The 16377-nt window shown below is 44.1% G+C and overlaps 1 protein-coding gene across 8 annotated transcripts in view; it reads left to right on the top strand.

The window, feature by feature from the left end:
• Positions 1-16377, top strand: part of YAP1 (Yes1 associated transcriptional regulator) — a 94703-nt gene that overhangs the window by 6106 nt on the left and 72220 nt on the right. The gene's annotated exons all lie outside the window — the stretch shown is intronic.

The raw sequence follows: 16377 nt of genomic DNA, 5'->3' as shown, positions 1-16377 counted from the left end.
AAGCTCTTCTGTTTAGCCTTTTGTTTCCTGTGATAATTGTGTATAGACATATCTGCCTGCATTTCCATTTTTTGAATGAACTTTTGTATAAAAATTTGAACTAAAATATTCCATACCATTATTTAAAAAATTTCCAAATGGTTCTCCCTTTGCAAAGAAATGTTTATCTTAAAGATACTGCTCTAGCTGGGTTAATGAAGGAGACCCACCCCAGCCTCCCACTGAGTGGGCAGTGGGGAGGAAAGCAAACACACCAAGCGGATTCGAAAATTGTCACATGAGTAATGGTTGCAGGAGCGCAGAGCCTTGGAAAAGGAAGTCCTTGTATGCAAGAATAAAACAAGATTGTTTTTCAGCATGTTTGAGGGTCTTCCAAGTGGAAGTAGAATTAAGATTATAAGAAACATGAGGATTTTTGACTCCATGGAATAATTCAGATTAGAACCTTTCAGAAGCAGAAGATAGGTCAACATTACTTAATTAAATCATGGATTAGTGGGTCCGTTTCAGGAGTTGTGAAGAGGGTTCCTAAGCGCTGAATGTGGAGGCTGGATTGCCTGAGACTGACAGAATTTTATATTCTTTGTAGAGTGTCTGCTTCATGCATAGTATGCTGGAGAACCTATAAAAAGATTATTTCACATCCACTTGTTAGCCATTTCCATGCCCTTTGGGGCTGTACAGGTTGTCACAGTTTAGTTGTGCATTCTCTGCAGGTAAAAGAGATAAGTATCTGTCCTGATGGAGTTAAAGAGGATCATAAGACTAAACTTTGGGAGCCAGATGGCTGTTGTCGGAGTTCTTTCTTAGACGAGTTCTGATGTTTTAAAGTCAAGCTCTCTTTGCAATCAGTACTCCTTGCCCCGAACAAGAAGATTCTTGTTACCGGCTAGTTGCAGAATGGTTTTATTTTTCATTAGTTACACACTTTATATTAATTTCAGCATCAAAAAGTATCTTATGTTTCTGATACTTTGTTAATTTACAAAGTATATCTCTTATTGAAATTTACACTTGGTCTGAAGAAATCTGAGCATCAGTGGTTCACATTTGCAAGATAATGCAATATGATTGAAAACTCAGTATATTGACTATGGAAACAGCTAATTGTAGTTGTGTGACCAAGGATGAGGGAGTTTTTGAAGTTTATTGGGCCAGCTTCCAGTTTCAAGGCAACATAATTACTGCAGGATGCTAGACAGGCTGTCATTGGTATTGTTGAACTCTTTCCTGGGTCAGTTAGTTCTTCTGGAGACTCTTTACTTGGTAAGTGATGTGGCAGACATGTGGTCCTAACTATATTTACCAGTGAATTATTTCCCTAGAAAGCTCTGGTTTGACTGTGAAGTTTATATAAAAGACTTGCTATGTATATTCCAACAGTTTTCTATCTATTGAACTTACTGTTTTAAACCGATTTCTTCCGCACAGCATATGGAACTTTTATTTAAAGAGACTTCTCTGTTGCTCTGAGAATTACTGCCTTCTTCAGCTTATAGTTTTCCTACAGGAAATTGTTCTTCAAGTAGTTGGTCAACAACTTCCTATTTCTTTATAAGCTGCTGAATAACTTCCTGAATTAGTGTTATATAATATCTCTGGTTTCAAGGAGTCTTTTTTTCCCTTCCCACATTTATTGAATCTGATACCTTGTAACTATTACTGAATACAAAGAACTACTTGTATACATTTGTACCATATATGACCTTACAATTTAATTCAAGAAATCTGATCTAGTGATTGTAAAAGTTTGTGGGAATGCATTGTTTTATTATAAGGTAATTTTGTTTCATTTCTATTACCATTTTCTGAATAACTGGCCAGTGTTTTTCATTATGGAAGATGAAAGTTTTCTTGTGACAGTGGTTTGATCCTAATATATATCCTGATCCACAGTTTTAAAGGATTTTTTTTTTAGGGATTTTCAGCAATTCACAGCATATATTCTATCCAGTTGCTGACATTAAATGAGCTGTCTTGCAGCTATTTTTTTATCACTTTAGTTTCTCTTTTGCCAGGCTTCCTTTCAGTGGTGAGTACTCTCCTAATTAAAGCTTTCTCAGAAATGTGTCAGTTAAAGGAGATGAATTAAATGGTTTCTTAATTTTTTTTTAAATTCTGAACACTTAGCCAATAAGGGACTATAACCACATAGCCAACACACAGCTGATGTATGTAGTTGTCACCATACAGTTTAGATATTTTGGGTCCAGAGGGATAGTATAGGAGATAGGGTACTTGCTTTGCACGTGGCCATCCCAGCGTTAATCCTTGGCATCCCATTTAATCCCCCAAGCACCACCAGGAGTAATTTTTGCGTGCAGATCCAGGAGTAACTTACCCATGAGTATCACCAAACGTGTCCCTCCTGCAACCACCCCTCCCAAAAAAAAATTACACATTTGGTACTGGATCAATAGCACAGCGGGTCGGGCATTTGCCTTGCATGCGGCCGACCCGGGTTCAGTTCCCAGCATCCCATATGGTCCCCCAAGCAACGCCAGGAGTAATTCCTGAGTGCATGAGCCAGGAGTATCCCCTGTGCATTGCCGAGTGTGATCCAAAAAGCGGGAAAAAAAAATTACACATTTTAAATAGGAATAATTTCATGACAGTTAATTTTGTTGTTTGGTTTCTTAATGTATTAAGTATAACCAAATGATTTTCCTTTTTAAAAAATGAGAAAGCTGCTTATGTTGCCATTAGGTGTTAGGCTGTAAAGAAAAGAGCAGAAAAAAAAAACAGTTCAAATTGCAGTCAGCAAATATTTCTCTATCTGCAGATAGGACCAATGGGAGGGATGAAAAGTAAACCTCTGGCTTTTTAGAAAAGCTCTTGACTTCTCAGTGGGTGTCCAGGAGAGAAAGAACCTCAGTGCCATAGTGATCCAGGCAGGACTCTGGGCTTCTGCAGACCCTGACAGAGTGGCTATGGGCAGTATGAAGAACAGAGAGACAAGAATAAATTCCATGGGAGAGCAGCAAGCCTTCTTTGTGCCGACTAAGCAAGATTCTCAGACTAGATGTTCAGCAGCAAGTTCTGAAGGCATCGGTTGGAGTCGTTTTCTTTAACAATTAACATTCAAAAATACTCTTACCTCAAATTTCACTTAAAAAAAAAAATATCCTAGGTAGTATTTGAATAGTTAAAACTAAACTAAAAAAAAAAGTTTTGAAGCCCTGAGATTATTTCTGTGGCTTGAAATTGCTCCTTAAGGCTTTTGGGAAGAGGTAAACTGCATCTGCTACCCCTTTCAGTTGTCAGGATGTATACTAAAGTGTAAATTTAGGTGCCAGGGTGATAGTACAGTAGGTAGAGCGTTTGCCTTGCATGCGGCTGACCCAGGTTCAATCCCTGACATCATGTAATGGTCCCCCAAGCACCACCAGGAGTAATTCCTGAGTGCAGAGCTAGGAATAACCCCTGAGCATTGCTGGGTATGACTCAAAAATGGGTCATACCCATTTTTTGCAGCATTGCTGGGTATGGCCCAGTCAATCAATAAATAAATAAAATGTAAGTTTAGGACAAATCAAAGTGGAGTCATGTTAAAAGATCAGTTGCTAAGATTTAAGATTATTCAAACTTAATTTGCTCCTTCTCATAATAGCATAATTTACTCATTAATTATGACTTGAAAGTCTAATAATAGTTGAGTAGTGCTACGTAAAGAGATCTTAAAAGAGCTGTGTTGTTCTATAGTGTGGTTACTAAGTGATGCCGTTCTTATAGAAATCATAGAAAGGATTTCTGATTCTGGGCTTAATCAGAGCTTCAAGCTGGGAAGGGGACATTGCTGTGTTCATGAAGAATTGCTTCATGGTTCTGGTTGGTCAAGTACTGTAGCACCGAGTTTCCTGGGAACTAGGACTGTCAGCATGGGAGCATTTTTATTTGTGTAGGACTTGACCCCTTCTAAAGAGCAAACAAAGATGCTTGGTATAAATTACATGGTCTTTTTTCTCTTTCCCTTTATGATAACTTAGACTTGGAAAAGTGGTCAGTAATGTAATCCTCTTTTGGCTCTTGGCATGAGAAGACAGACTTCCTAGCGAATGACAAGATTTTTCTCTGCATATTGTTGCAAATTAAGAAAACAGTGCAAGTGTGGTTCTATTAAGATACCAATGTTTTCTTCTCCCAAATGTTTTCTTTGGTTTTGGAGCTACACTGGGCAGTGCTCAGGGATTACTCCTGGCAGGGCTTGGGGGTCCACTTGGAGTGTTGGGGATCGGGCTGAGTAAACTGCGCACTGCAAGGCAGGTGCCCTCCCGACATCCTATTGCTCCAGCCCACTTTCAGTCCTTCCTTTGTGATAGTTGCCGCTGTCTTCACTGTGTTTCCGTCTCCACACACAGGTGTTTGTCACGAGACAGTGCTTGTTCTAGGTCAGGGTTTCAGAGTGATGAGGCTACATTTTGCTTAATTAAAGCAAAGGAATTAAATTAAAGGAAGGTCTTTGTTTGGCCAGTAAGTATATATTTAGAGGGATGTGTTTTTCCACATGTTCACAGCTAGATTTTTCTATTAGTTGTTTAGAGTGAAGACAGCCATCTTTTCTTTGTGGGGGAGGGGTGTTAGGGAATGGGTTTTTGGGCCACACCTAGTGATACTCAGGGATTTCTCCTGACTTTGTGCTCAGGGGTTCCTGGCAGTGATCAGGGGAACATGTGGCGGCGGTGGGGGGGGAGCAGGGGGAGAATTAGAAGCACACAAGGCAAGCACCTTGCCCTTCTTTGTATCCATCTGGACCTTAACTTCTCTACTTAACTCTCTCTCCAGCCTGGACACAACTTTCTTAAGATCCTAGTGTGTGCTTTCCTAACTACATTGAATGTGGGCTAGCTAGAAAGTTTTTTGTTTGAATGTCTGTTTTCAAACCACACCCAGCCACACTCAGCGCTTACTCCTGGATCTGTGCCAGGGATCACTCCTGGCAGGGCCTGGGGAACCATATGGAGTGCTGGGATCAAACCCAGGTCGGCCCACCTGCCTTACCCTCTGTACTATCTTTCTGGCCTCTGTCATTAATTTTTTTTTTTTAATGACTTTAACATTGTTCTTTCGAAGGAGTGCCTGTAATGGAGCTGCATAATGTCCTGTGTTTTTCCAGGTCTCCAGGTAGCTGACATTTTCTTAGTTGCTTTGTGTCTTGTTGTGTTTCTGCTGTCCATCCCTCCCTGTGCCCTTGCCCTGCTCCATCTGCTCTAGGTGAGACTGGCTTCTCGTTCTGTGATAAGGTAGCCTGTGTACTGTTTCCTCCAACACTTTCTTCCCTTCCCAATTTTGCAGGGGGAAAGGGTGCATGCCAGGTAACTTGCTTTTCTGTGCCTAAAATGTTGTTATTTGAAGGGCACTTTGATTGTAGAATTTAAGATTAAGTTACTTTTCCTTGGAACTTCATTTATTTATCATATTTAATTTGGCGGACTGGAGCGATAGCACAGCGGGTAAGATGTTTGCCTTGCACGCAGCCGACCCAGGTTCGATTGTCCCTCTCAGAGAGCCCGGTAAGCTACCAAGAATATACCGCCTGCATGGCAGAGCCTGGCAAGCTACCATATATTTGATATGCCAAAAACAGTAACAACAAGTCTTACAATGGAGACCTTACTGGTACCCGCTCCAGCAAATTGATGAACAACTGGATGACCGTGCTACATGCTATTTAATTTGGTCTTGGGATCACACCTGTCAGTACTCAGGGCTTTGCACTCAGGAATTAAATCCTGGCAGGTTCTGGGGAACCATATGGGATGCTGTGGATAGAACCCAGATTAGCCATGTGCAAGGCAAGTACTCTACCCACTGTAACATTGCTCTGCCCCCTCCTCGGAATTTTAAAAAGCATTGCTCTAATTTATTCTAACTTCCAGATTTATGTATGTGCATTTAAACTAAATCTGTAGACTGTATTTTTTTTTTTGGCCATACCCAGCAGTGCTCAGGGGCCACCCCTGACTCTGTGCCCATGGGGCACTCCTGGTAATGTTTAGGGGGACCACATGTGGTGCTAAGAATGGAACCAGGAATAGCCACATGTAAGGCAAACTCCTCAGCCTCTGTGGAAATATTTTTGGTGGGGGGTTGATGGTGCGTGCAGGACCATGCAATATCAGATCGCCTCGAAGCCCATTGATCCCTCTCCAACCTTGAATATTTGTGGGGGAGGGGAAGTGGGGGCTTGGGAGCCATACTTGGCAGTGCTCGAGGGCTGCTCCTGCTCTGTGCTCAGGGCTTGCTCTCATCAGAGCTTGGGGGACCGTGTGGTGCTGGGCTGGAGCTCGGTTCTGCTGCATGCTGCCTGTGTGCTTTCCCTGCTTCCAGGGCATTTTAAACAGTGTCTTTGTGTATCACAGCAGAGACTGACTGGGGTGGAAACTCAGCCTTCAGCGTGAAGGTGCCCTTACAGTGAGGTGGTCCCAGTCGGCCAGTCATCAGGCGAGTTTTCTTTTACTTGCTTCTTCTCAGTCTGTTGGATCTGTTCTTTTTATGGAATTCTCACTAGTTAGGATAGCCCTTTTTCTTCCCTGTTTAACTTAGCCTAATGGGACCTCCTTCCACTTAAGCATTTATTTAGATTGTTTTTCTTTTTTCCAAAAAAAAATTATCATCTTTAATTTCACAAACTCTTTTCTGAGCCCATTGCATCTTTGTTATTTTTAATAATATGCTGTTCTTATTTCATGAGTGCAGTAATGTAATCTCTTAGGACAATGTTTGCAGTGGGTGTTCTTGGTATTTTCTTTGCTTTCGTTGTCTTCGGTGAATTCCCTGGAGGGACTGAACAGGCATCCCCAGACTCCACATTGGGGGGCTCTAGATGCCAGTATCTTCATGTTTCCTTGCAGCATTTTTCTCTGGGGAAAAAAATGTCCCCGTGCCCTTTGTCGAGGCATTGTGGGTGTCATCTGATCTGGATGGGGCCAGTTATTAAATCCAGAGCTTCTTGGTAATTTTCTTTGAAAAATAAGTTTCCCATCTACTTGGGTCAGAGGGGCAAGTGTCACTGTCATCCTGTTGCTCATCGATTTGCTCAAGCGGGTACCAGTAACGTCTCTATCGTGAGACTTGTAACTGTTTTTGGCATGTCGAATATGCCATGGGTAGCTTGCCAGGCTCTGCTGTGCGGGCAGGATACTCTCGTTAGCTTGCCGGGCTCTCTGAAGAGAGTGGCTGAGGAATTGAACCTGGGTGGCCGCATGCAAGGCAAATGCCCACCCACTGTGCTATTTTTTATGTAACCTGATTTTTTTTTTTTTTGGTGAATGCAAATTGTAATTATGAGGTCCATACAGTAAATTTTCTAAGCCCAACTAGTATCTATTAGCATTTTCACTTGATTTGACTTAAGTAACACAAGATCACTTTTTAATGAATACTTATGTATTCACTTAGGCAAGGTTAAAGATCGGCTCAATTATGTTTGTCCCTGTGGTGTCAGTTTTGTGAGTTTGCATTTCATATTTTTGTAAGGGAAGGTCTTCAAAAAATTTCAGTTTGAAGCACTCTGATCTACAGTACTATTACTGGAAGGGCGCCATGCACACTGGGCTCAGCTCCACGCCCTCGTCTGCTTTCCCCGACTCCCACTCTGACTCCCTTTCCCCCACCAATTGGTAAGGTCAGTTAGACCAGTTTTCATATTCTTCTGTCATTGGCCATTTGTTATTTTTTTAAATGTTTCTTTATTTTATTTTATTTTGCTTTTTGGGTCACACCCGCGATGCACAGGGTTACTCCTGCCTTGGCACTCAGGAATTACCCCGATGGTGCTCAGGGGACCATATGGGATGCTGGGAATCAAACCTAGGTCGGCTGCGTGCAAGGCAAATGCCCTACCCGCTGTGCTATCATTCCAGCCCATTTTTTAATGTTTCTTGATATCCCAGACTTGAGAGATCATTGTTTATATGTCTCCTGATTGACTTCACTCAATATCATACTCTCCAGACCTATCAGTGTAGTGGCTAATTACATGATTTCATCTTTTCTTAGAGTCAAGAGTTTGTTTACATGTCATCTGTTCTTGGACACTTGGGTTATTTCCAGATTTTGACTGTTGTAACTAGGCTGCAATGAACATAGGAACACATATGTCTTAAATTTTTTTGGGTTTGGGCTACACCCAGCAGTACACAGGGTTATTACTGGCTTTGCACTCAGGGATCACTCCTGGCAGGGTGCAGAGGACCATATAGAGAGTTGGAGATTGAACCTGGGTTGACCGTATGCAAGGCAGTGCTCTACCCATTGTATTGTCTCTCTGGACTCATCTGAATACTCTCTAAGCCTTTGGAGTAGATACCAAGGGGCAGACTTGCTGGGTCTTTTTTTTTTTTTTCTTTTTGGATCACACCCGACAATGCACAGGGGTTACTCCTGGCTCTGCACTCAGGAATTACCCCTAGCGGTGCTCAGGAAACCATATGGAATGCTGGAAATTGAACCTGGGTCGGCCACATGCAAGGCCGTGGCCTCTGTGCTATTATTGCTCCAGCCCCTATTGGGTCATACTGTAGCTCAATTCTTAGTTTGCTGAGAAATCTCCATGTTGTTTTCCGAAAGGATTGAGCCAGTCCACGTTCCCACCAGCAGTGGATGCGGCTCCTTTTCCTCACATCCCCACCTACACTGGTTGTTTCTGTTCTTTGGGATATGTGCCAGTCTCACTGGTGCGAGGGGATATCTCATTGTTGGGGTTTGTGTTTCCCAGATAAATGGCTAGCTTACATTTTCAGGTGTTTGATTTCTTGTAGGAGAACCACCAGGGTAGTTGGCATAGAACTGCTTATAAATTTTGTTTGGGGGCATTGGATTCTGAAAAAGTATGAAGGGGCAGAGATTGGTGACCTGATTCCTATTTCATTCATTATTTAAAAATTGGGAGGGTCTCTGAAGTGGTGCTCCAGCTGGTCCCTGCTGTGGTGGGTTTCTGGGACCCTGTGGTGTGCTGGGGATTGAACTGGGACTGGATGCAGCATGACAATGTGCTTAAGCCCCTTGCTAGCTCTCTGTCCCTGAATTCCTATTTTAAATGTAGTCACGGGGTCAGGAAGATAGTTCAAAAGGCTGGAGCCTAGGTAAAATATCTGGCACCACACGGTTTCCTAGGGACCAAGTTGGGAGTAACCCATGAGCACTACCAGATGTTGCCCTAAGTCCAAAACACATTAAGTTAGAAGTGACATGGCAGTGGAGATATATTCCCTTTTGTATAAAATTTTGGGGTGCTTTGTTAACATGCAGCTTTGCAAAGTGGGGCATTTAAATGCAACCTTATAAAATACATCAATGTCTGCTTTCAGTTCAGTTCGTATGTCTAATTTTTATCTGCATATGTATAGTGTTAGGAAACAAATATTTGTGTGTGCACCTAAATTGGTTCAATAATTGTTGATATGCTTAGTAGAGGTTAACACCCACATGTAGAGAACTTGGTTCTTCTCAGCTGTTGCTTCTCCTGGCAAGTGATCTTAAAACATTAAAAAATGTAGATTCAGGGGCTGGAGCAATAGCACAGAGGGTAGGGCATTTGCCTTGCACTCAGCTGACTTGGGTTCGATTCCCAGCATCCCATATGGTCCCCTGAGCACCGCCAGAAGTAATTCCTGGATGCAGAGCCAGGAGTAACCCCTGTGCATGGCCGGGTGTGACCCAAAAAAAGCTAAAAAAAAAAAAAAAAGTAGATTCAGATTGGAGCATTTTAGCCATCAAAGAAGAGTGGCCAGTGAAACCCAAAAAAGCCTGGAAGCTTCTGAGATATAAAAGGAATCAAAGTGCTTAAGGATATGGAAGTATAGAACCAGAGTCTGTGTTCCTTAGTTCAGTAGGTAAAGAAAGTATGTTAATATCCCAAGGGACTGAGATTAGCAGGGAGATCAGTAGATAGAGGTTTCTGAGACCCTGCCTGGAAATAGTCTTTATGAGGGAAAGGGGTCACAGTTTAAATTTACCAAGTGCTCCTGGACAGCTTTCAAAGATTTATATTTATTTGAAACACAAACAAAACAAAAACCCCACCTCTGGGGAAGAGTTGGCCAAAATACAGATGTTTCTGTTTTCCTCCGCACATGTTCAGACTCATACAGGTTATGCTTCCAAACTCGAGTCCTTTGGATGGGCTCCAGGTGATGTAACAGGATTGCCTTAGCCCCTCCCCTCGGGCGGGTGTGCAGACGTTCCTGTCCGGACTGGTCCAGGTGCCGCCTCACGGGCGACAAAATAATCACTGTTTATAGACGGTGATACAGAAGGCGAATATCGTTGCCCTTGGTGTTTGGAGACAAAGCGAACCCTTTGTGTGCTCCTGGTTCACCTCTCTCGGGACAGAAGAGTAGGAAAATAGCACAGCTTCCCTACCGGTGACTGGACAACTTCACCCCTTTGTGTACGGGGGATTTTCCTCACAGACAAGCAGGGTATGCGGCAGCAGCAGGCGTTGCTGGGGGCTGCTGAGTCCCATGTGTGCACTTGGGATGGGGTTCAGACATCAGTCTTGAGGGCCAAAACATCTTTTCTCTCCTCACTGCTCACACCTCTCCCTGCAGAAACGGTGCAGGGTTGTGGCCCCTTGGGTTAGCATTATATATTGAGGGTTGATGGAGTCACAGGCGCACGACATGCTCCAGACACTTACTTTCAGACATCTTTGATTTCAGCCGGTGGGTTGGAAGTCCACTTACTAATGTCTATGATCTGTGCTCAGTAATTATTGCTATCAGCACTAAAAGGATGCTAAATCAGGGGCCAGAGTGATAATCCAGCACGGTGGGCACTTTCCTTGCCCATTGCTGACCCAGGTTCAATCCCCAGTGCCTCACATAGTCCCTAAGCACCGCCAGGAGAAATTCCTGGATACAGAGCCTTGAGTAACCCTTTAGCATCGCCGGGTGTGGCCCTAAAACAACCCAAAAGCCCCAAACAACAATAACAAAAAAAGGTTCTAGATCAATTCTATTTTGAATTGCAATTTCATCAATTGCAACCATTCTTGGGGTTAAGGAGATTCATAGCAGTTCCACAGGCCTAGGGGTCACTCCTGACCATACTCAAATCTACCCGTGAGACCAAGAAGTACGATTCTGTCATGAGAGTGAGAGCAGGGAGCAGACCACAGACCTGGGGGCCCGGGGAAAAGGATGATGAGGACGCTGGGGCCTGTCCTGGTGAGGCCCTGCGGTGCCCTCGAGGGTGTGCCCGCGTGTGGCTGCATGTGTATGCACGCTGTGGGGATGGTGAGAGCAGCAGCTGCACAGACATTTTACCCACTGTGAATGGCATTTATTTGCATTTTAAGCGGCTCCCCAAATTTCAATCTTTTCTTTTCTTTTTGGAACCACACCCAGTCGTGTTTAGGCTTACTCCTGGCTCTGTGCTCAGGGATGATTTCTGGCAGGCCTCAGGGGAACTTCTGGAGTACTGGGGATCAAACCCAGGTCAGCTGGGTAAAAAGCAAGTGCTGTACCTACTGTGCTGTTGCTCTGGCCCCAAAACTTTAACTTTTTTTTTTAATTTTTTTTTTATTAGATCACCATGGGGCTGGAGCAATAGCGATAGCACAGCTGGTAGGGCATTTGCCTTGCACGCAGCTGACCCAGGTTCGATTCCTCTACCCCTCTCGGAGAGCCCGGCAAGCTAATGAAAGTATCTCACCTGCACGGCAGAGCCTGGCAAACTACTTGTCATGTATTCGATATGCCAAAAATAGTAACAAGTCTCACAATCGAGACGTTACTGGTGCCCATTTGAGCAAATCGATGAACAGTGGGATGACAGTGACAGTGATACAGTGAATCAATGTGAGATACAGTTACAAGCTTTCATGTTTGAGTTACAGTCACACAATGATCAAACACCTATCCCTCCACCAGTGCACATTCCCCACCACCAGTTGCCCCAGTATACCCCCCTTTCCCCACCCTTCTCCTGCCTTCATGGCAGACAATTTCCTCCATACTCTCTTTACTTTGGGGCATTATGGTTTGCAATACAGATACTGAGAAGTTATCATGTTTGGTCCTTTATCTACACCTGGCGATGCACAGGGGTTACTCCTGGCTCATGCACTCAGGAATTACTCCTGGCAGTGCTCGGGGGAACCTTATGAGATGCTGGGAATTGAACCTCAGTCGGCCGCATGCAAGGCAAATGCCCTACCCATTGTGCTATCGCTCCAGCCTCAGATTTTAACTTTTTAATGTACAGTGCTAGTGGGATAATACAGTGGATAGGATGCTTGCCTTTTGTTGGGCAAATCCACGTTTGATTCCCAGCACCCCATAAGTTCTCTTGAGCCCTGCCAGGAATCATCCTGGACTACAGATTAAAAGGGAGCTCCTCAGCACCCCTGGATGTGGTCCCCAATTCCTTCGCCCTCCCTCCAGAAAAGTGAATATACAAGTGTGCTGACTGAAACTTCTACTTTCAAAGATTTGATTTGATTTTTTGGGTTTGGGGCCATACCCGGCAGTGCTCAGGGCTTACTCCTGACTCAGCACTCCGGGATCAGCTCTGGCAGTGCTCTGGAGACCATGTAGGATGCTGGGAGTCAAACCTAGGTCAGCCTGTGAAGGCAACCCACGGTACTATGGCTCTAGCCCTTTATTTTACGTTCAGATTAACATAGGCATGAATTCACGTAGAAATTTGTCGCCAAATTGTAACTGGATCTCTTGGCACCAACCAGGGTCTGATTTATACTGCTGCCTTTTCTTTCTCTAATACCTGAATTTGTTTACAGTGGAGGGGAAAAGTCATTATTACTGCTAGCGAATAAGACTTTATTTATGAGACTAGTGATTATTTATTTTGGTTTTGGAAGGGTCACCCTGTTGGTGCTTGGGGAGCTTCTGTGGTACTGAGGGGACCATTGGTGCTGTGGGTCAAACCAGCACACAGCCCCGTTCAGCTGTCCCAGGGGCCCACTCCGAGTGAACCTGCAAACTGAAGGGAAAAAAGAGCCTAATGTTCAAGTTGTGTGTAAATATGCATAAATATAAATAAAACCAGAGAGTGCTCACAGTGATTTTAGAAAATGTGCATATGTTCTGTTTCCCAGAAGTGGCTTTTTTGTTTTTGATTTTCGGCTGCACCCAGTAATGCTCAGGGCTTACTCCTTGCTCTATGATCAGGGCTCATTCCTCTGGAGGGCTCCAGGGACCACCTAGGATGCCAGGGATTGGGGGGTTGGGGTCAGTAGCGTGGGAGACAGACACACTGCCCGCTGCGCTATCACTCTCACCCCTCAGGGTAGTTTGCTTTTGATTGTAGGCAACTTGGATGTCTACCTATGAATAAAAACATAATTTCTCTGAGGAGTTGTTTTTCTTTTAAATATTGAAATAGAAAAATAATTAAACGTTAATTACATGAAGCATTTTTGTAACCCCTGGATGAAATTATTTTTTTAATATGGTTAGAAATTATATTTGATTAGCTAATAGTGGTTGATGAGCTAAAAAACAGTGACCTTCAGCCAGGTCTGGGGGGGGGGAATCAGTTTCTATCTTAAACAGAGCACTGCCAACCTGTTTGTTATAGTCTTTCATTCTTTGTGAAACTTTCAAAACAAAGACCCTTTTCTGTCTTAAAGGGAGATAGCTTTTATTTATGGGAGTGGAGGGGTGGGGAGAACAAGGACACCCAGCTGTGCTCAGGAGTTCCTCTTGACTCTGTGCCCTGGGATCACTCCTGGCAGATCTCCCGGGATTGAACCCGGGTCAGCCACATACAAAACCCACTTCTTACCTGCTGTATGTTGCTCTGGCCCACAGTGTGGTAGCTTTTAAAATTTAGACCCCTGATCCTTGGTATTTTCCATCCTATTAAAAATTTGTTTCCTAGACTCCAGAGACAGAGAATGAATTTGGGGGGGGGGGAGGAGAGTTGGAATCCCGCACAGCTGCTTCTTCTTAGCACTGGGGGTGTGCTTTCTCTCAGCCCCCCAGCCCACAAAGTTTTATTGTGGTTCTGGATTTGATTTCAGGAAAATGCTAAATGGAAACCAAGGAAATTACTAAATGAAAATTAAGAAAATTGGTTTGTATCAATTGCATTTTTAATTTTTTTTCTTTTTGGGTCACACCCGGCAATGCACAGAGCCTCCTGGCTCTGCACTCAGGAATCACCCCTGGCGGTGCTCAGAGGACCATATGGGATACTGGAATTCGAACCCGGGTGGCCGAATGCAAGGCAAACACCTTACCCGCTGTGCTATCTCTCCAGCCCCTGTGATTTTAATTTTAAAAAAACGTAAGTTTGGTCAGTCCAGGAGAGCCTGGCTGACATGCAGCAGACGCAATTCAAATCCCAATGCCCCCTTGGTTCCCTGAGCACTGCCAGAGGGATCCCTGAGCACAGAACCTGGAGGAAGCCCCGAGCATTTTACTGGGTGTGACTCTAAAACCAAGCCCAAGCCCACCTGCCCCTCTACCGCCCCCACAAAAAAAGCATAAATTGGTAAAGTCAGAAATTATAAAGATTGAGGTACCAGAGGTAGTACAGCAGATAAGACACTTGCCTGGCATGGAGCTGGTCTGGGTTCGATCCCCAAACCACATGTGGTCCCCTAACTCAACCTGAGCAAGCTGGATGTGACCCCAAAGCCGTGTGTGTGTGTGTGTGTGTGTGTGTGTGTGTGTGTGTGTAATGCAGTCCAAATTTTTTGTAAATTGACATTTGACTCTTATACTTGGAATGAGTTTCAAATATAGATAATAGGTGTTATCTCTGGGAGATGAGGGTTATGTTACTCTGTCTCCCCAAACAACCCAGTCTAGTCAGCAGTGTAGACGGGAAGGAATGAGTACAGTGTCACTATGAAGCGTCTCTCAAGCCAGTAGTTATTTATTTATTTATTTATTTAAGCTTTTTTTGGTCACACCCGGCGATGCACAGGGGTTATTCCTGGCTCTGCACTCAGGAATTACTCCTGGCGGTGCTGGGGAGACCATATGGGATGCCAGGGATAGAACCCAGGTCGGCCGCATGCAAGGCAAACGCCCTACCTGCTGTGCTATCGCTCCGGCCCCGCCAGTAGCTTTTTAAAAATGACATCCTGGGGCTGGAACAATAGTACAGCGGGGAGGGTGCTGGCCCAGGTTTGATTCCCGGCAACCCATATGGTCCTCCTGATCCCGGCCAGGAGTGATCCCTGAGTGCAGAATCAGGAGTAAACCCACAGCACTGCTGGTGTGACTCAAAAACCAAAAATAAACAAAAGTGGCACCCCATTTCTAAATAATCTCTGTAAGCATCACAGAGGATGGAATAATGAATTTATAACTGTGACATTTATAATTGAGAGAAATTTCCCAGTTCCTGTGACTTAACTTGAAATTTAGGACATTTCTGTTTAGCTAAATGATAGCTTCTAGGAACTGCCTGTTAGATTTACTTTCTACCCTTTTCCTAGAGACTATTTAAATGGAGTGCAAATTCTTTTCAACAGTCAGCTTGTTAGTTCCCTAGAGTCTTCCAGATTTACCCGTGTGTGTGTTTGGGGGTGGGGGGTGCCACACCTCTCGGTGTTCAGGCCTTATTCCTGGCTCTGGGCTCACTCCTGGTGGGGTTTGGGGCATCGTACTGTTTGCCAGGGATGGGATCCTGGTTGGCTGTGCACAAGACAGACATTTGCCCACTGAACTAGAGCTCCCACCCCAATGTTTCCTGATCTTGAGTCCTCTCTTCTGACTCCCGTGAGGAATCTAGTTTCACTAAAAAAAACTTGTCGCTCTCATACACTATATACTGCCAGCACAAACTAAACTGCTCACCAAAAAATATTGAGGGTTGCTCTTACATGTCTTTCCCTCTCCCCTCAGAAATGTTTTAGCTGTTGTGGAGCTTTCAGAGCCGTGGGACTTGGGAGCTGCATGTCCCTGTTCTGTGGAGGCATCTGGGCAAAACTTCAGAAAAGGAAAATAAATGTGCATACTCTGAACTTGGAGCATGTGAAGAACCCAGAAAAAGAAGAACTAGTGGCTTTGAGAGACGGTCTGGTGGATATGGCACTTGCTTCGCACTTGCACTACATGTGGTTCCCTTAACATGCCTCGCTATCCCCACCCCACCCCCATCTTAAAAAAAAATCACTGTTGGAGTTGTTGGAGGTGATAAGTGATTTGGTCTTAGGTTGAGTTTAAGGATGGGTAGATTATCTCTCCAGGTCCTTGAGCCAAGTTTTGCCCTGCATTTGATGTTTTACTGCTTTAATGAGCGCAGCTGTCTTGAGTGCTTGTTGGTGGCTCCATCGTCACATGGGTGTAGGTACTCCTCGTCTCATAGATTAGTAGTTTACCTTGAAGAGACAGATGACCACCACCAAGCTTGTGTCATTCCAGAGCACAAACTCATTTCTGTCAGATCTATGGTTGA

This window comes from Sorex araneus, chromosome 3 (genome assembly GCF_027595985.1).
Source record: "Sorex araneus isolate mSorAra2 chromosome 3, mSorAra2.pri, whole genome shotgun sequence".
NCBI lineage: Eukaryota > Metazoa > Chordata > Mammalia > Eulipotyphla > Soricidae > Sorex > Sorex araneus.
This window is presented reverse-complemented; position numbering and strand designations above follow the sequence as displayed.